The sequence below is a fragment of the Coturnix japonica genome, chromosome 2 (genome assembly GCF_054131305.1).
Source record: "Coturnix japonica strain WE chromosome 2, WE-NBRP24, whole genome shotgun sequence".
In the NCBI taxonomy this organism is placed as follows: domain Eukaryota; kingdom Metazoa; phylum Chordata; class Aves; order Galliformes; family Phasianidae; genus Coturnix; species Coturnix japonica.
This window is the reverse complement of record NC_140664.1, coordinates 86,264,124-86,285,247: the sequence shown is the minus strand read 5'-3', so window position 1 is coordinate 86,285,247 and position 21,124 is coordinate 86,264,124. Positions and strand designations below refer to the sequence as shown.

The window sequence follows — 21,124 nt, the reverse complement described above, 5'->3', positions numbered from 1 at the left end:
GGAATGGTTTCTGCTATTTCAAGGGAAATTCCCATGGTAAGAACTCACTGAGAGGCTCTTGTGAGAGTATCTGAAATCCAAGTGACTTCAAAATATTTGTGAAACAAGTTGACATACTATAACAAACGGGAAGATCAGATGGTATTCACTCAGAAGTTACTAAAGGAACTGAACAATTGTATATCTCAAAATGGAGGCAGTACATGAGAACTGAAGACTTTGATTGCAACAGCAGTTTCCAGGGAGATCCAATTTGTATTAGGCAAATTAGAAGCGTCTATTGCGTGGAACAGAATTAGTAGACACTGTGATAACATGAACTGTGATTCCAGATGGTTTCTGTATGGTGAAGTTCTTAAGAAGGGGATAAAGACTAGGAATAAATGGTACATTCTTGCAACTAAAGGTGTCCACCAGTACATTTATAAATGATTTGAAACGGAGTGAACAACAGGGTTACCATATTTGCCAGTGATACACAACTATGCATGACAGTAAGGCTGGTTACAGGCTCATATCCCACAAAGTTGTACTTGTCCAGTTTGTACAGAAGGTTCCTAACTTGACCCTTCTCTACTATCTGTGGTCTGCCATTTGCTTTGACATTTCCTCTCGACCATGTTTTGGGGCCCAAAATTCCAGGTAAAGAAGGCCAAGTAACTAAACTTTTTTTTTTCTGTATTATTTTAACTGAATTGCGGACCCTATTCAACAACAGGCCTATATCTTTTCTGTGCTTCTGCTGCCTTCTAACATACCTGCAGAACTTTGTGTGCTACACTTGTTGTCTCTGGTCAGTTTGAGCTCCAGCTGAGCTTTTGCCTTCCTCACCGCATCTCTACACACCAAAGCAAAGTTTCTATATACCCCTTTTTTGGAGTCTGCCTTCTTTTGCACCACTCTAGTTGTTCTTTTCCCATTGGAGCTTTTTCAGTAGCTTGCTGTTTTTCCAGACAGCTTCTTTCTATGCCTGTTCCTTTTCCTTCTAAAGTGGTTAGCTAGGCTGTTCTTGTATTTCAAAACCCAGCTGTAGGGAAAAACCAGGACTCTAGGTGCAAACTTTCCCCCTGAGAATCTGTAATTTCAATGACACTGTAACACTGTGACTGCACACAGAACTCCACCTCTTCTGTGGTGTTCTCCACAGCGTGAGGGTTGGTGCACAGGCACTTCTGATAATGTCCTCTTTACGGCTCATCTCTGAGGGGAGTGTGGGAGCCTTCCTTGTCACTGCACCCCACATGCTTTCGCCTTGTCTCCTCTAGCCTTGCTTGTCTCTATTTCTTTAGCTTAAAGTCCAACTTGTTGTCAGCCAGACTAACAGAAAAGATGTCCATGCACCTTTTTGATAATTGAATCCCTTCTCTGCTTGGTAGCTCATAGTCTTTGTGATATCTCTTGATCCTGGAAAACAGCCACACAGCTAAGTGCTGACCTGAACAACAAGCCTAATTCTGCCTGTCCTCCTCCCTGGAAAAACTGACGAGAAGACAATCTGAGAGCCTACCTCCTTATAGTAGGCCATCATTGCTGCCATGTACCAAATGGCTGCATCTCAGGAGCTCTGGCTGGTTTGAAAACATCATCATCTGAGGAAGAGCCCCATGCACAACTACAGTTGCATCACACCAGCTCCTCAGACCACCAGCCTTCCTACAGCAGTCTTGTGCCACTGAACAAGTGTGCTAGAATCTTGAAAATATGCCAAGCACTTCTCATGTCAGAAAGATGTGGCAGAACTGAAAAAATAGAGAAAAGAGCTACAACGATGGTCAATGGGACAAAAAAGATTATCCGCGGGGAACAATAATGTTTGGATTCTTCAGTCTGGAGACAGCTTGATGAGAACACATGGTAGAGGCCAAAAAACTCTATGACATATGCACTAGATATTCAGAACCAGGTAGTAGGGCATATAGGAAACAAAAGGCAGACTTGAAAACAGGTGAAAGATGGTGGTTCTTCGCCTAACAAATTATTTTGATGTTTAGTAAGCACAGAATGGCCTTAAAGGATTACTGAAGTCAGAAAATAGGCAAGTTTTAAGCATTGGGTGGTAGTATCATATTCTTGCCCTGCTCTTACTCTTTCTTCAGCACTTGCACATGGTCATTGGCTGAGACAACTTGTCTGACCAATAAAGGCTGTTCTCATTATTGAATCACAATTTATTGCCGCAGTTCAGAAACCAGAAATCACAATCATTTTAATATAAAAACTGATCTTTATCCACAAAACATGAAGATTGGAATCTGGGCTGTTGTACAACAGAACACAAAACAATTTTGTACTGGAGTCTTTAAGCACATAAACACACAACTTGCAGTATTTATCCTATGGAAAACCCTGAACACAACAGAAAAATTAGACATACTGGATTGGATTTGCAGTTATGGTTCTGGGTAATCAAACATACACAAGCATTTGCTGCACCTCAGCAATATCAAGTATCACTACAATAATGATGCCACTCACACCAACAGGAATTGGTTCAAGTACCAGTGAGCTGCCAGCAAAACGTCAGTAGATGAGAGTGTTGTAAGAATCTCTACAGGAATGTTCCTTAGAGCAACCAGAGTTAATGCACAGTACAATTATAAAATAAGAGAGCCATAAGTATCATAGGTATTTTTCATTGAAATGGGAAAAAAAATGAGTAGAAATAATGAATCAACTTATTCTATAACTGTAAACAGGACATTTAATTGGCATTAGTCATCTGAAATTTAAGCCATTACTACAGCAAAATAAAACAATCACAACTGTATCTGCTCCTGGATGATGAACACAAGAACCTTTGTCTAGTAAAGTCATTAACCCTGGCAGTTCTATGTAAGACCTGGTATATATATGGTGCATCATTAGAGCCCCCAGGCTCTGAATACAAAGCTAACGGGTAGGAATTTGTGCTTCTCTTTTAAAAGGGATTGGATTTTGATAACATAGTTGCTTAAGAAAGGCAAGGAAAATAAAAATGAGCCAAAACATACTGTATTTTGAATTTGGCATTTCAAGCTAATTTAATAGCAGAAAGGAAGGGAGGGAAGTGTTAGAACTGATTTCCAGCAATGGTTTCTGAGTCACATTTCTTACCCTTCCATCCCCCCACCTTAAATCTGCCCTCTGACCAAAGTGGGAACCGGGGACACAACTCAATGCCTGCTCTCTCCTCTCTGCACATGGCAGTGCCTGGATCCAACACACATCCCCTCTTCTGTGACCACAGGCACTGTCTCCATGTCAGCAGAAGGAAAATTGCCTAACTGGTCAGGCAGGATGGCCAGGCAAAGCACCCTGCCCCCAGCAGCTCTCTAGAGAACTGCTGTGCTTCAACACACACCACACAATGGCCAGGGCTGATATGGCACAGCCAGCAAGCTATCATCTCTCCTCCCCTCCCAGTCCCTACACAGGCATGTGGCATGCTACCTTGCAGTTCTGATCACTCCCTGGCTATGAGAAAGCAGAGATGTGCCCCTGCCATTTCCTGAGGCTACACGAGAGGAACTCACTTTCACTTCACAAACACCATGGTACATAAGTAAGTCTTAACAGGGCTTTTCTGCATCTCAAGATTGCATAGGCATTGGGATTACTTTGTCAAAGCTGTATGATTTGCACAGCTGAACATCTCCAAGACAGATGAAATCTGACATTTCTGAATGATCGTGGCTAGTCTAAAATAATGTGAATTCGGAATTGCAATCTATGCTTGCCCAACCTATCAAATACACAAGATTACTCCAGCAAGTTGGAAATGTCAATCAAACCACCCGCTCACAAACCACAACACAGCATCCAAGCACCACACCAGGTCCTAATCATTGCAGGACAGGCATCTTCACAGGATCTCAGAACAACCAAGGCTGGCAGGGATCTCTGAAGGACATTGGGTTCAACCCCTCTGCCCTGGCAGTGGCACCCATGGCAATGTGCTCAGGAGCACATCAGAACAGCACTTGAAGGTCTCCAAGGAGGACAGACTCAACTACCTGTCTGGAAATCTGTAGTAGTCACCTACACAGCAAAGAAGTGTTTCCTTGATGTTAAAAGAGAATCTTCTGCATTCCAATCTGTACACATCACCTCTTGCCCAGGCTTCAGGCACTGACAAGAGCTGAGCTCCACCTCCCTGGCATTCTCCCTTCAGGCATTGATTTTCAGGATACATTTTTATATTCTGAATTGATCACAGGTGGACTATCATATCTTGCAGGGTTCATTCTTCTTTGTTCATGGACACTGTCCTGATTTCAGTAACACCTTGTCCTATGGAAAACACTAGGTTTCCCTACTCAAGAAGCTGCACGGAACAAAGCACTGCAAAGTCTCTTTGTTGAATCAAATTTTTCTTCAGTTCAGACCCTTCTGAGAGGAGCCTCTGCAGCCCAGAATAAATAAATACAAGCAACATTTGCCATGCTAAACTGTAAGAACAAAAGAAGGGCTACTTAATTTGCTGAGCCTATCCTGTTGTCCTTTACTTGCATATTTCAGATTATATAACCACTTAAGAAGGAAAATGTGAAATCAGGCTGATTACTTAGCAAGTGCTAGGAATTTATAAAGCAATTTAGTTTTTGGCTAAAAAAGAAGGCTAAATACTCAGTGTACTGAAGTCAGGAATTAAGCCAAATTTAAGTGTTGGTGGTTATTTATTTATTATACTGCCTTCTCTTTTCTAGAGCTTGATTTCTATTCAGTAAAGACTGTGGCAAAGACTGATTTTTTTGTGTTACATGGTTAGTGAAGTCTATATAATTTCCCAAAGCAAAGTCACTGGCATGAGAATGAAAGAAAGAATTTAATGGGATGCAGTGACTGTACTCACTCCACTCTATTTCCTCAAACAAGAGGCTGCATTGACTGAGGGAGACATTTCTCTGGCTCATGTCCATTGCAGAACGAAGTCAGAAAGAGAGAAAGCTATACAGCATCAGCATCCCCTCCTTTGAATGCATTCATATTACAAGAAGAATGAATAAATAAATAAATAAATAAATAAATAAATAAATAAATAAATAAATGGCAAGTGAGCTTTGCAACAATGTTTTGTATTGTCTTTGACAGCAACATGGAATATAAAGTGCCTTACTTTTTTTCTTATCCCCACTCCAGAGAGCAACCTCCCTCCCCCCCAAGTCATAACACTACTTAGTGGGAAGGATTTTAAAGATGAGTCCCTTAGAAATCAGCTCCCTTTCCTTTAAGCAGCTTCATAACCCCATGAACAGGCAGATCGGTTTCTACCTCTTCTTCCAGTTTGTGCTTAGCAGAGGAAAGTAGCACAAAGCTCTTTCAGAGCGACTACTACCAGAAGCTTAAGGCAGCGTCTGAAGCCAAGAGGAATTACAGACTAACCCCGATCTCATTGCAGAGTTTTGCAACCTAACTATTATCAGAGCCAGAGAGGGGGAGCCTAACCTCTTGGAGGCTGTTGAACTAGATACCTTGTTGTTTTTGCTTGTTTAATAGGATTTTAGCCACTGAGCTCACAGAGTATCTCTCTTAACCCAGGGAAGCCTTCTGTGTGTATTGAGCTTACAGGCAGTTTTATGCACACTGCTACTCTGGGCACATTTGCTACCAGTCTCATCTCTAACCACAGATGCTAACTTTTTAATGACAACTACCACATGCAAACGATCTAATTACAAACTTGAACACTAAATGCTTTGTTGAAGAACAGGGAAAGTGTTCTGGATAGCTCAGAAAGAAGAAAAAAATGTACGTGTCGGAAATATTACTGCCTATATAGAATAATGAAGTCTCCCAAAAGATATTGCAACTTGTTTACTAAATTTTTTGCTGTTTGATTCAGATGTTAATTTCATGCTGCATTAAATGAACAACAGATAGAATCTGTTTTATTTAAGCATTCACATCAGTTTCAGAAATCAGAGTTTGATACATTTTGGAATTAATCTCACAAAGAATTGAATTTAAATTTGCAAGCCACAGTGACTCAGAATGTTAACAGTCCTGGTAGTGGGAATGGAGAGAGAAAGGCCTGGAGCACACAGAAGGCATGGAATAATCTGTTTGTGTTGCACAACAGCAACAGGACCTTTCGATCAGATGATAGCTACATTCACCACCAAACTGATATATGTGTAAATGGACCCAAAGAACAATTACTAATAGCTTTGTGATTATTTTTAATAATTCTTGAAGTAATTCTTGACAATAGCAGGACATGGGGAAATGGTTTTAAGTTGAAAGAGAGAAGATTTAGGTTGGATGTTAGGGGGAAGTTCTTCACTAGGAGAGTGGTTAGGTCCTGGAACAGGCTGCCCAGGGAGGCGGTGGATGCCCCGTCCTTGGAGGTGTTCAAGACAAGGTTGGACGGGGCCCTGGGCAACCTGATCTAGTAAAGGTGTATGTTTGGTGGCCCTGCCAGGCAGGGGGGGGTGGAACTACATGATCCTTGAGGTCCCTTCCAACCCGGGTCATTCTGTGATTCTGTGAAGTATTCTCATATTCTATTGATCAGATTAGGTCAATTTATTTTCCTTTTCCAATTCAGAATGGACTGTATTCCTGATACACACACAGTATTACACTACACACAAAAGTAAGAAGAAGTCAGTTAAAAAACCTACATGCTGTTGTTATGTTTTTAAAGGGTGAGGTGTGAAAAGTGTGTAATTTACCTTCTATCTGACAGTGAAAATACAAAGTATCCTATTCTCTCTTTTCACTGCAAGAATAACATCCTAGATGCCAAAACCACAAAGAAAGTCATCCCACTGCAGGCGCACCAAATGCTTAAGGTTTTGGAAAGAAAGAACAAAACATGGAATCCAACTAAATCAAAATAAATATATCAGCAAGTAAGACATGGCTGCGCACTATGGCTGCTGTAACAGGTAGACTGCTTTATAAGATTAGCAGCCTACTATAAAATCCTTCTGTGTAACAGAGTGAAGCACAACATGATAGCAGATAAACTCCAATAGAGTGAATTTAAGTCCATGTATCCATGTAGACAGAATAAACCAAACATCTGCCCATTTTTCCCCCCTACACTTTGTTGATACATCTGTCATCCGGGCACATTATCTACACATCCCCTGAAACCATGTATCGCAATTTCCATCAGCTGAAATTACACCTGCCGAAGAGGGCAGAACTGGCCAACAAGCTGTTCATGAACTCAGCAGATGTTTTGGTAAACTGGGTCAAACTGATCATTTTGTAAAAAATCCACATTCGACTGAAAGAAAAAAAGATAGAAAAAGCATTATTGCTTTTCACAGTTACATGTTATATTGTTCCCTGCAGGCATATGCTTCAAAACTTCAACTGGGACCAGCATGAGGTGACAGCAAAAGTATCTAATGATTCCATAATATATATATAAAAAAATGTTGTGACAGAATGTTGTATCCAGAAACAGTAAGGGCAGAGCTGACAATTGGCAATAGCTGAGCTCCCATTGGAAAGAAGGCCAAAAGGTCACAATGGATGCAAAAGCAGTTTCACTCCCTTCACACACACAGAATCACAGAATCACAGAATGACCCGGGTTGGAAGGGACCTCAAGGATCATGTAGTTCCAACCCCCCTGCCTGGCAGGGCCACCAAACATACACCTTTACTAGATCAGGTTGCCCAGAGCCCTGTCCAACCTGGTCTTGAACACCTCCAAGGACGGGGCATCCACGACCTCCTTGGGCAGCCTGTTCCAGGGCCTAACCACTCTCTTAGTAAAGAACTTCCCCCTAACATCCAACCTAAATCTTCCCTCTTTTAACTTAAAACTATTCCCCGTAGTCCTGCTATTATCAGCCCTTTCGAAGAGTTTACTCCCCTCCTGGATGCAAGTTCCCTTCAGGTATTGAAAGGCTGCAATGAGGTCACCCCGCAACCTTCTCTTCTCCAGGCTGAACAAACCCAACTCCCTCAGCCTGTCCTCATAGGGGAGGTGCTCCAGCCCCCTGATCATCTTCGTGGCCCTCCTCTGGACCCTTTCCAAAATCTCCATGTCTTTTTTGTACTGAGGGCTCCACACCTGGACACAGTACTCCAGATGGGGCCTCACAAGAGCAGAGTAGAGAGGGACAATCACCTCCCTATCCCTGCTGACCACCCCTCTCCTGATGGAGTACAGATGTATTTCCTCAAAGCTCCCTTCTGAGATGCATTCATTTTATTAATAAAAAAGCATTATTCCATTTTATAACTACTCTGTCATTCACAAAAACAATAAGAAATGCAAAGCCTATTGGCTCAATTCTACAATTCATTTCACCTCACTAAAAGACTATCCATTGTTTTAAGTGTTCAATGAACATTAAAAATAAATGTTTAAAAGAAATTTGCACAAACAGGTTGTGCACAAGCTTGAGAAATACACTTTTGTCTGAATAAATGCTCCACTGATATTATAAACAGCATTTCTGCTTTCACAGTATCACAGTCTCGTGCGGGTTGGAAGGGACCTTAGAGATCATCGAGTCCAACCCCCGGGATTCGAGCCTCCTGTGTAGCAGAGCGGCACTTCTACCACTTGCGCCACAGAGGGGATTCGAACCCGGGCCTCTGGTGCTGCAAGCGGCACTGCTACCATTGCACCTTCTCCCACCCCCAAACAGCCAGTATTAATTAAAAATTAGACTGTTTCCTGTCATACAAACTTCAAATCAGGGACAAGAGGTCAAGGCAGGACAAAAGGTTGAACAGTAAAGTCGCTCAGAATTGGCCCAAACAGACACGCAGAGTCTATCCAGAAGCTCCATCCAACCAGGCAGTTTGTTTGGCTGCCTTATCTTGCATGCACGCCACAGCCATCCCTGCTGCACCACTTATTAACGAAAGGAGGTTATTTCCAGATAGCGGTGTCTGGACACCTCGCCTCTACATTTATCCCAGCTCATTTCCGTTTGGAGGTATTATAGTGCTGATATGGAAGAACTAAAAGTAAGAACAGAAAACAGCAGTAACAATCATTGTTGCTGTTCTAAACACATTTTGAGTATTCAAAAGACTGGATTTATTTCTAGCAACCCAGTAACCCATTGCTGGATTAAATATTTGAAGTATTTGAATTACTGAATTATTATATTGAAGTATTTGAAGTGACTGCTTTCTTCTCAGTGTTGTGAATTTGAGACTAAACATGAACCGAATATACTCAACTACTCAAACAAAGCTAAACGTAAATAAACCCATACATACAGTACCCTCTTCAGTACGCCCTCCTGGTATCCTTAATGTACTTTTACTGACTCAAAACCTCTTGAGCATCCAGGCAGCACCTGGCATGGTCTTGAGTTGTACCAAAGCTCACCACTGCTGTGCTCTGCAAATGAGCAGGCTTGCAGCTGATCACCTTGGTGCTGAATGTCAACTAAAAACAGGTGGCTGTTTGATAACTTACTTGTCTACGCGCAGTAACAATACCTGTTGTGCCCTGGTGGTGCAGTGGTAGGAATGCCGCATTGCAACACCAGAGGCCTGGGTTCAAATCCCCCTGTGGCACAAGTGGTAGAAGTGCCGCTCTGCTACACAGGAGGCTCGAATCCCGGGGATTGGACTCAATTATCTCTAAGGTCCCTTCCAATCTGCATGAGACTATGAAACCTTAAGAGTAAAAGGCACATGGAATTTTGCTCCTAATTCAAACAGTAAACATTCTATCCTGTGAAACTGCCCCTCATTCAGTAGTACATGAGCCTGCTGAAGTTGTTTCCTCCTTCCTCTCATTCTCTCCCTTACCTTAAAGTCATGACTAAAGTCACAATTTATCTTTAGGTCTCCAGCCCGAAGTTGCAACTACAAAGCAAATTCATTCACATCCTACCCAGCTACCTGGAAGGAAGCATTTGGCTCGTCAGAACAAAGGAATGCACATCTGATTTAGAGCAGGCCCTAAGTGAACCAGAGCTTCGTGGCAATGCACGTCATTTCTCCTGCGATATTTGAAACAACTGATTTAGAATATACTACAGGGGTTCATAACGATAATTCAGTATTAAAGTGATTTTAAATTACTGTTGAGCACTGAGAATAGTGTGTTGTCAAAGTAAAAAACTACCGTGAACACAACCATTAGAAACTGTGTGAAAATGTCATTCTTCAAAGGCAATTTGTGAGAGGAACACAGTTTCAGATGCACATTCTAGATAAAATCTCTGTTTAAATGAAGAGATAATTTTGATATTGTTAATGTTGATGTAGTTCTGTGCTGTATGTAAATGTGTACATGCTTTCAAATAACTGCAGGCACCTGCCTAAGAGACAGTGGCACTTGAAAATCCCCCTTATGGTTACGCTTAAAGCTGTTTAGCGTTTAAGGGTTTATAAGAAAAAAATAATAATAATAAAAATCACACAAAGTACCCAATAGCAAAACCATGGCTGAACAGCCAACACAGTACTTAATCCACCTAGGAAACAAAATTTCTATTGGTTTTAAAGAAATAAAACACAACAAAACACAGACTGTCAGCCCATCAGTGTACACGGCTACCTGTGGTAATGAGATACTGGAAGTGGATTCTGATCTTGCCCAGGGAGGTGGTGGAGACTCCTTCTCTGGAGATATTCAAGACCCTCCTGGACGCGTACCTGTGTGACATGGTGTAGGGAGCCTGCTTTGGCAGGGGGGTTGGACTCAATGAACTCTAGAGGTCCCTTCCAACCCCTACAATTCTGTGATTTTGTGATCTTCTCTACAATTGAATGCAAGAACCAGCCAGAGCTAAAGCTCCGTGACAAAAAAATGAATGAAAAAAATCTATACAATCCATTATGTCATTGATGAAGATAATTCCCCACCTCTGGAACTACAGTTTTGCTATATTTCATGTTTTGATTGTGAACGCACTATATCTCTTACAGAAGTTCCATTATTGCTGATGAAAATTACTAGCATTTCTGCACTACAGCTTACAGCCTTAAAGTGAGCTAAGGCAAAAGAAGGAAATCTGGTTAATGGGCGCTACTCAATAAGGCATCCATACAGTATAAAACTCGCACGTGCAGAAGTATAACAAAAGAAAACTACTCCACTGTCTATGTTTTTTCAATTAATATACAGAAGAAGAAATATTAATCTAATCGTATCACTACATGTTATTTATTGTGATTGGCTTTTCAAGAATCTGGGCTCTGTAAAAAATTAATCAAATATATGTCAGTCATTAGAGATGTTGAGCGTGTGCCTTTCCACTGGTACCTCAAACCTCACCACTGCTTAGAAGGAAATAAGCTTGAGCAGGATGCTGTAGAGACAGCCAATGTGTTTTAGTGCTTATTTAGTGAAGTCCCAGGCATTCACAGTTTATATACAAGACACATTTTTTTCTCTTGTTCTAATCGCATCATTCTGGATGAACAACTTCAAACAATTTATGCAGATAAAGCTGGTGATGTTTCCTCCTCCACAAGATATGTCAATACACAATTTCATTTACTGTGTCTGCAGTGACTCAATGCACTTGCGAAGCCTCAGTTCAGAAAAAGCCCAAGAAAATCTGACTTCTGACGCTCAGCTAAGCCTCTTCCACAACTAGAAGGGCATGGTAGGAATGTCGCTTGCAACACCAGAGGCCCGGGTTCGAATCCCCCCTGAGGCGCAAGTGGTAGAAGTGCCGCTCTGCTACACAGGAGGCTCAAATCCCGGGGGGTTGGACTCGATGATCTCTAAGGTCCCTTACAACCCACACGAGACTGTGATACTGTGGCACCATTGTGCCTCCCAACACCAACAACCAAGCTGCCCTCCCTATGTCCGTTAAGTTCTACTAATTTCAGGAAATCTCAGTACCTCGTTTTAAACAATTTGAGAACTTGTTCTGGCCTTTGTTGCATGTCCTTGGTTAGGTAGGACAAAGGAAATACTGGAGACAAATTACCAAAAGTCTATTATTTGACTCAGCAGCCAGAGGCTGTCTTAATGGCACTGAATTTCACATGAGAACTGAGGGCTCCCTCCCAGGCTAATGGCAGGGTCTAAAACTGACAGCAGATGTTTTGAAGGACCCAGGGAATAAGTCTGAACATCAGTTAGGTAGGAAATTATTTAAAAAGAGTCATACCCGAGGAGTATTTGGCTGTGCACAAATAATGGCTTTCAATGTCAGGGAAAGACAGATAATGAAAAATAACTACGTCGCTGGGCAGAGCAAGCAGGAGAAAAGGAGCATAGCGCAAGCAGCAGCACACAGAAAACTCACACTGAGCCATTTGTATGCTTGGTTCTCAATCTCAAGTTTGGCTATTGAATTTTTAGCACATCCAAAGCCAGTTGAAAGAATCAGCTGTGCAGACAAGGGACATCTGTTCTGAAACTAGACCAGTGCTGATGCATAACACCACATCCCCGAAGGAGAGAGAAAAAAACCTTATTTCTTTAAAGAAAGATCCCTTCCAGCAGATCTTCTTACTTTAAATCATTTATCTTCTGAACAATTCTTGCATGAAAAGAATTCAAGGTTTTTTAAGTTACAGATTCATAGCCTAGAGTTCAGCACATGACAACAAACAGCTTCAGAAGTCCAAGAGAAACACATTAGGAGGTACGAGCTAGACTGGGCTCTGTGGTAAAACACAGACCCATCTAAAGATGAGTTATTAAAACAACAGTAAACAAAAAGTAAAAACAATATAGAATGTCATCTATTTAGTTTGTGTTATTATCTACTGTTAGTCAAATTGCATCAGTGATATTATTGCTGATGGATGAGTGTTTATACCTAGACAAGAGAATTTATGTTAGATTTTGGCATGTCCCTTTGGCACGTTGATAAGCTCTGACACCTAAGAAAGGCTGAAGAAGTTGTATACACTGAAAAGCAAACTCAGTAGTGGAACAGCCCAGGTAAGAAATAAAAATAGAACCACCTATTACAATTGAAAAGTTACCAATAAACTCACTGGAAAACAAAGGAGAGAGGGGATCAAGTGGCAGAGGCTAACTGGACCACGCGGGATCTCAGAACTCCCACATGGAAACTAACACAACAAGACACAGTAGCCTCACAAATGAGAAATAAGCACCTACTACAGCTGCCATAGGGATGCTGTCATTTCCTATGGAGCTTGCTGTGCTGTGCTGCAGCAGCCTACCTCTCTCACTATGCTGCACAGCATGTATATAGCCAGCAGCATCCCTCAGCAATGGCTTGTGCAAATCTAACAAGGAACCAGTAGGTATGTATTTAAGCTGAAATAATGTGCCAGAATGAGAGTCTCTATGTACTAGAAAGCAAAGGCGTCTGCCCTCAGTTTCCAAACGAACCAGTTGCTACCACTACAGGCACAAATGTCATTAGACTTCACTTGTGAGACCCTAAGAGAATGGTTAGAAGCAGTACAAACCTGTATTATTCTAACAGTGCATCTTAACACACTGTATATACAAGCTCACTGAATCCTGTTCAGGCAATGCAAGTCCCCCTTTAAAGAAAAAAATATATATATAATATTTATCACTATCAGGAAGACTAAAGGCCACTTGAAGAAAAAACAAGTGACATCTTCCCAAGTGATGGTTGACCACCAAATGACTCAGTGCGACAACTCACCAAATGAAACAATATCTATTCCAATGCCTATAGCTTCAACAAAAACTGCCCATGAGTGGATTATTCCAGGCCCAAAAATATCCTATAGCCTTTCATAGCTCCGGTGGCACAGTGGCAGAAGGCCCGGGTTTGAATCCCCCCTGTGGTGCAAGTGGTAGAAGTGCCGCTCTGCTACACAGGAGGCTCGAATCCCGGGGGTTGGACTCGATGATCTCTAAGGTCCCTTCCAACCTGCACAAGACTGTGATAGCACAGCAGGGAGAAGCATTCCAAAGCCCAGCTTCTCCAACAACTTCTAACACTGTGGAAGTTATTCAAGCTTCAAAATATTCCAACCCACTAAAAATAAAACTTCGAGCTTTTGTCTAAACACAAATTATACACAACACTGATAATTCTCAGGTAATACTCTAATTTTTTAGGTCTTTTTTTCTATGTGCTTCCGAGTTTTGACTTGCCCCACTCCACTGCTGTAAAGTCAAGGACCTCTGAGAAGCAATCCCCACACTGTAATTAGAAGGGGTGAGATGTAGGTCATGCAAGGAGAGGTTTACCTCAGCTGACATCTAGATGGGTTTCTAATTGCTCTTTCTTCCAGATCCTCAAAAATCTTCACAATCTTGTTGCAGTCAAGATAGACTGAGATAGATTCACAGCCGTGCCTCTACAGAGGGCATATGTTCAAGGCTAGGAAGACAAGGTGTCTGCCTTAAGCATCAGATTAGCTTTTCTCAAAGGCCAATTAATGGAATCACCATTCTGAGAGCTTCCCACCTCTGGGCCGAGACCTCTGACAGAAGCTACTTGTATCGGCATGATACCCTCTGCTAGCAGCTGTCTGAAAGGACCGCTTTGGATCTCAGAAAGAAATGTTTTAAATTTCCCATTAAGTTGACCCCAGTTATTGCCTGCAACATTAATCACTGCTGAAGAAAAAAAAAAAAAAAAAGACAAAAAGCAAGAACACTCCAACAAAACAATAACCAACTTTGTATAGCAGATTTATACGTTCAGCTTGTACACTTCAACACACACACGAATGCAGCACACTAGTATTACCTACAGACCCACTGTGGGGAAAGCTACTTAAAACAGAGACAAAGTTGCTGCTGTAAGTAAGTATCAATGATACAAGAGTGTTGAGATCTTCTAATTTAGTTGGTTACTAGAATGAATTTTTCCCACTGGCAGACAGTATCACAGTATCACAGTCTTGTGCGGGTTGGAAGGGACCTTAGAAGATCATCGAGTCCAACCCCCGGGATCCGAGCCTCCTGTGTAGCAGAGCGGCATTTCTACCACTTGCGCCACAGGGGGATTCGAACCCGGGCCTCTGGTGTTGCAAAGCGGCATTCCTACCACTGCGCCACCGGAGTGGTTTTATCCCACCTCTGTTAGTTCCCTCAGGGTTCAGCAACTAAACGACTAGAGCAGCAACTGGAACACTGAACATGTTGGGGTTTTCTGGCAGAAGAAAAAAAAAATGATACCTTCTGCTTATGATTATTTTAATGAAAGAATGCCTAAGCTTCTGCTACATCATTAGTTTCTACATAAACAACTTCTACCTCTACAATAAAATCACTGAAGTAATTCCAACTTTGCCTCGAACTTCAAAAAATAAAGTAAAATAAAATCAAGATGTACGCGTATGGTTGAATTAGCTCAGCTACTCAGAAATCAGTGGAGTAATACCAAAGATAAATTTGGCCCATTATCTACCTGCACAGCACAAATGAATAATGTAAATGTGTATGCAAAGGACTGTGAAGTATCTCAGCCTAGCAGTGCATTTAAAATGTATCACTAACTTTCAGCTTCTTGAAATATTTATCAGTTGCACTAGGCTCTACAGAGCACACACTCTATTAGGGATGTCACCGAATTTGGGTTTCTACACTTGACATGGGGGGCTTTAGAGAATAAGACTGAAATCAAGTCCCGAAACAACTCCAGGTACTTGTTTTTGCCAAGTCCCTCAGTAACTGGTTCTGGCTCACATCAACATCTTGCCTACAATGCCGACTCAACCAGCATCTTCACACCTTCCACTACAGAGGAAGATGGGAGGTCTCTCATTATTAACTTCCAAAACCAGTAATAATATAAGAATTAGAAAGCGACTGAAATATTCCACAGTAACAAGAACGCTTTGAGACACTACAACCGACTCAAAAGGATTGCAAAAAAAGCTCAGTAATCACATTAAAAATTATTAACCCAATGGCACAAACTAGTCAATAAGATAAGTTGGGTTAACTTGGATCAGTGATAAAAACATTTCTATTGCTATGTTAAGAGGCTGAACATCTAACGGTGATTTAATAATGCTGAACACTCTGGAATACACTAAGAAAGACAGAGGGAAGGATTTGGGAACAGGACTAAGGGTAGTGGGATGAAACTTCAGCGTAGGAAGTTCCACACAAATGTGCAGAAGAACTTCTTTACGGTGAGGGTGACGGAGCACTGGAACAGGCTGCCCAGGGAGGTGGTGGAGTCTCCTTCTCTGGAGATATTCAAGACCCGCCTGGACGCCTACCTGTGTGACGTGGTGTAGGGAGCCTGCTTTGGCAGGGGGGTTGGACTCGATCTCTAGAGGTCCCTTCCAACCCCTACAATTCTGTGTGATTCTGTGATGGGGAAAGACTAAATGCAAACCTCTCCTTATCAAAAGGCTGTACAATAAAATAGTCTGATATAAAAACAAACAAAAAAAAATAGTTTGCAAATTTAATAACAACTATCTATTATGGTGAAAACAAAACAGAAATCCCTCAGAGTCATATGCCTGATTCAGCATGGAACTTTGAAAGGTACTGCTTACCTCTGTAAACTGACAAGTGCACCCCCAATCAATAGGGTTAATCCCCAATAACACATCCTGCAGCATACCAAGTCAGTAGTAATACTAAATATCAGCCTGCTTTATACACTCCATTAGCAGTAGGTACAAGACAGTGGGGTTTCTGTTTGTTTCTGCCCCTTAAGAATTTTAGATATTTCACTTGAATTGAGCCGAAAGATCAAGCAAGAAAACGCACTGTTACCATAAATACCGATCTGTCTGTAAAGGCAGTTTGGACTTTTATCACATAACTAATTTGCACACAGAATTCACTTGCTTAATTCCTGGGACGGTCAGATACCTTTCCCTGGGACTTCAGTAGCACCATGCATTATTTTCACTAATCTTCCGTAATGAATTTCAAATTAGCTGAGCCACCTACACTTAAATCGACCTGAAAAGCTTACTGAAGGCTCCGAGGTTACAGGGAATTATAGGAAATGCAAATCCCGCTCTCACTTATTCAGTATTACAATCTGACAAAGAAGACATCAATCACCACGGCTGACTACAGGCATTCACTGGGAAGATTTTCTAGGGTAGGAGAGCACAGCAACAGGTCTTCAAGCTCTAAGTCTGCTACAATAAAGGAACATCTGGGGGCAAGAAAGAGGCTATTTTACTTCAATGGATTTCTGATTTTTAAAGATTTTCTCCAAGCTTTGCCGTAGATGGACTGAAACAAGTGAGGTTCCTAGCCACAACCACCCCGGGTAAGGGCATGAACGAATCCTTGCAGAGCAACGTTGACTTTCTCACTTCTGATGGACTTTAACAACTATCTCAGAGATTTGCTCCGTTTCTTTTTTAGCGGGGAGGGATCGCTGGTTCGGTTTTGTTTCGCGGGGAGGAGCGATTGATATTCTTTTCCAACCAAAAACTACTTAAAACAACCAACCAGCAAAGAAACGAGCAAACCCCAACACGAGGAAAGAACCGAGCGACCAACAGCATCAGGTCGCCCAGCATCTCCCCATCCCGAAGCGCAGCACTCACTCCGAGCGCCCGATGCGCCGCAGCAGCCGCCCACCAAAGCCCTTCCGAGAGCCGCCCGCCCCCAGCTTTACCTGAGGGCAGCCCGCGCTGCGTCCACCCTACAGCACACCGCTTCCACTTGCGGACACCGGAGGGGTGAAACTTAAATAGGCAGCGGAAACCCGACGGGGCTCGCTGCCGGCCATGCCGGGAGCTGAGAATAGGCGAAAGCCAGAGCCGAGCGCGGCCCGCCCCCGCCTCCCCCCGCCCTCAGCCGCTCCGCGTGCCGGGCCCAGCTACCGGCGCAGCCAGGCACAAAGGCCGCCATGGCAACGGCGCGCGTACCCCCGCCGTGCCTTGGAACCAACAATTCATCAGCCCAAGCTCCTCCCACCGTCCCCACACGCCCCGCCCAGCGCCGCTGCCCGCCCTTCGTCCCCACAGTTGTGCCGCGAACGTTGAGCTCAGAGAGCGAAAAGCTGGGCTATAGGCCTGAATTTCAGCCTTTTCTTAAAATTACTGTATATTCCGTTCAGATTGTAAGGAAAAAAGCCCTTTTTTTATTGCTGGGAGGGATCCATTCTTTTCTCTGAATCGCAGCAGCCAGGCACCTGCTGTCCTGTACCAGCCAGCCATGTGGGAGCGGTTGGAGCCATAAGATTTCTGTGCACATTTCAGCAGTCTGCTCTCTAAACATCACAGTGAGGCTGGGCTCAGTTGTGCTCGATCTTAGTGGACACGGGGTATGTACTAAGGGGAACATTTCAGGGTTTGAAGGAAGAAAGAGTCTCCACAGGCTCAGAGGGCAGGCAGGCATAGCATCACAGAACGGTTTGGCTTGGAAGGCACCTCAAAGTCCAGCCAGCCCCAGCCCCGTGCCGTGGGCAGGGCTGCCGCCCACCGGGTCAGGCTGCCCAGGGTCCCATCCAACCTGGCCTTGAGCGCCTCCAGGTGTTGAAGCATTAACAGGCTTGCAGATGTTGCCAAGAGGAAAGGACGCGGTTAGCTTTCCTCCTGAAGACTTTTGGATGGAGAAATCCCAACAATTAACCGTATTCTTAAAACTTCAAGGAGGTAAAATGTTGCCGGGGGCAATGGATGAAAAATGCCTTTCAGCTCCTGACTTGCAGACACACTCGCTCCTTTGTAATGCCGCCAAGCTGTAAGTGTCACTTAAGGAGAACAATGGAACAATTTACCGTTGTTCTCCTTTGCTGCCTGGGATGTAGAGAGAAGATTGTTTATGATAAATTAAAGGTCACAAATAAATGGCAATTTAATAGAGGAAAATCTACTCCACATGAAATAACGTCTCCAAGGGGTGATTAATTATGCAGGAGTCTGAGCACGTCCTGTTTCATTGAAACACTGTGGATGGCCGTCCTGCTTCATTTCAATGGAGCTAATACGCGCCACCATCTCAGAAATGCTCTGCTGAAAAAATAATGAAACAGGCACTAGATAGTCATTGCATCTAATGCAGCAGGGCGCAAATAATGCAATCTAGCAGTACATTTAATAGAGGAATTCATCCTAACTATTAAATACAAAGAGGTTTCACTCTTGTGGAGGTCACTGATGAAAATGGACGACGACAGAATCATGACAGAGTTGTTAAATAATCTTTATGTAAGGAGATCCTATCTCATATAAACCTGCTGGAAATGGAAGAAAAGTCTTCATTTCAAACCTACATACCCTTTATGTTAGAATATATGCATTTCTGTATCACAGCATTTCCTATACACTTAAAATTGATATCCATGTCTTCTGTTGATGCTCTATTTATTTGTATTTTGAATATGTGCAAACTTTGAAAGTTTAGACAGGGAGAAGTAGCAGGAAATTCTATAATGTATTTTAGGCATTCTAATAATGCTTACTGCCCTCAAGTTGGTATATTGAGAGCAGAGTTCAGATATATGTGCAGGATTTTTGTAGCACTTAAGCAGCACATGAATGGTTATCTCCGAGCCATTATACTAACATTCACCTCATTTTAAATCCATGGAAATGCACACGGCCTGTCCTTTTCACATTGCTTCTTCAGGAATCATTTCAAACGTCTCCAAACATCTGGAGTATAGCCCCTAGCCATGTTCTTCATAATCTGAATGAAAAACTTCAATATTCAAATCTTTTTCTTTTTTTTTTTTTTTTCAGATGATATAAATCTGAAAATATTTCAAGAGAGCAATACTAAGGCCAGAGGTAAAGGTTAGGTTAGGTTGTGCTCACCTTAATGTGTCTAGTAAGCCAAGAGGATGCACACATGGAATAAACTGCTGTACAAAGCAGATTACCACTCTCACAATCACATAAATATTTACTGAGTTATTATTTTACTGGTTTCCATAATGTGTTTTTTCAGTTTAGTTTAGTTTTGTTCTGTCTATTAAATCTTTCCTAGCATAAATCTAGCTGTTCTTCTGCTTGATGCTGGATTCTTCCTCTTTCACTACTACCATCTTCTATTTTGTGACACTGAAGTTACAATGCAATTACTGCAAAACCTCAGATGTTTTCTAAGGTCCAGGCCTACGTCACATTTTCTTGTTCTATTTTATTCACATTTCTGTTTCGATTTGGGGTTGCCACAAACAAAGGAGGATTTTCTGTCACACGGTGTACAGTGACTGCAGACCGCTACAACACATCTTGCATTGCATACTGAGCTCAAACATACATGGGGAATCTTTTTCTTCTCTAATAAAGAAGAAAGCTTTTTTCAGAGTCTGAATAGACAGTAATATACAGAATTTCTGTCCACCAGCTTCCACTCTTTATGTACTGCAACATTAACAAACAGCTGAATTCTAGAAAGATTCTACAGACCAAGCTGTCTTTAAGTCTTAATCTGTTTCACTGTCCATGAGAGCGATCACTTCAGTAATCTTAGAAAAAAAAAGATGTCAATGCACTCAAATACCTTCTGACAAACTTCGTTAAAAGATCTGCCTAGAAATTCTCTTGTATAAGCTTATAAGTATTTCTCAACATTCCTCCACACCCAACAATAACTTTGCAGAACAGGAGCCACTTTGAAGTCAGACAGTGGAAAACAAAACACTTTGTGAAGGGTTGGGCATATCCATGACTTTCTGGAAACAAGAAATAAAAGTCACTGTGATTCCAGTGGTAACAGATTGAAGATAAGCAGAGTTACTATGGAGAGCCCACACTTCTTGCTGTTCCCAAGCCCTCAACTAATTGGTGATTGCTGCAAATTCTAAATAATGTTTTCAATTTTAAAAGTTCAAGGGGAATTCCTTAACAGATTCCTCTTTACGCAGTTTCACTTGCAGTATTTCATGTGTACTGCTTTGAAAGCTTGCATATCCTTCACAGCAATCAAATCTGTGCGATCTCTCAGGGTGATAGTATAACTTAAAAATCAGAGAAGTCGGAGAAATCATCATTCTCGCCACCACCATCCCCAAATATTCTACTTCTACAATTAATTAACATTGATGGAATTGTGATGTGCCCCTATAAGCACAAATGGAACTAGTTTGTAGTTTGCGATCTGTTAACAGTATTTCCTATTGAAATGCCTTCAGAAGAAAAATGGTGGGCATCAAGCATGCTGCTGGTTAAGTCTCCAGACATGAAGCCCGTTCTCTGCATCAGAAAAAGTCACCGGATGCTCAGCAGCAGTGAACACAATACACTGAAATAAGACCAGCTCACTTCACTTCCACATCAGAAAGCTGCTAAAAAAGGTTTCCTTATCAACCGAAATCTAATTGTCCATGCCGATTCAGACTTC

At 42.2% G+C, this 21,124-nt stretch overlaps 1 protein-coding gene across 23 annotated transcripts in view; it reads right to left on the bottom strand.

Annotated features, from left to right (window-relative positions):
• CTNND2 (catenin delta 2) overlaps positions 1 to 21,124 on the bottom strand; it is a 587,225-nt gene that overhangs the window by 372,027 nt on the left and 194,074 nt on the right. For 9 of the 23 annotated variants that reach the window (XM_085537865.1, XM_015854429.3, XM_085537866.1 and 6 more), the window contains exon 1: positions 17,448 to 17,689. The exons of the other annotated variants lie outside the window; for them this stretch is intronic. The gene's annotated coding sequence lies outside the window, so the exon portion shown is untranslated. Of the gene's footprint in view, positions 1 to 17,447; positions 17,690 to 21,124 lie in introns of those variants that run through there. 23 annotated transcript variants of the gene reach the window in all.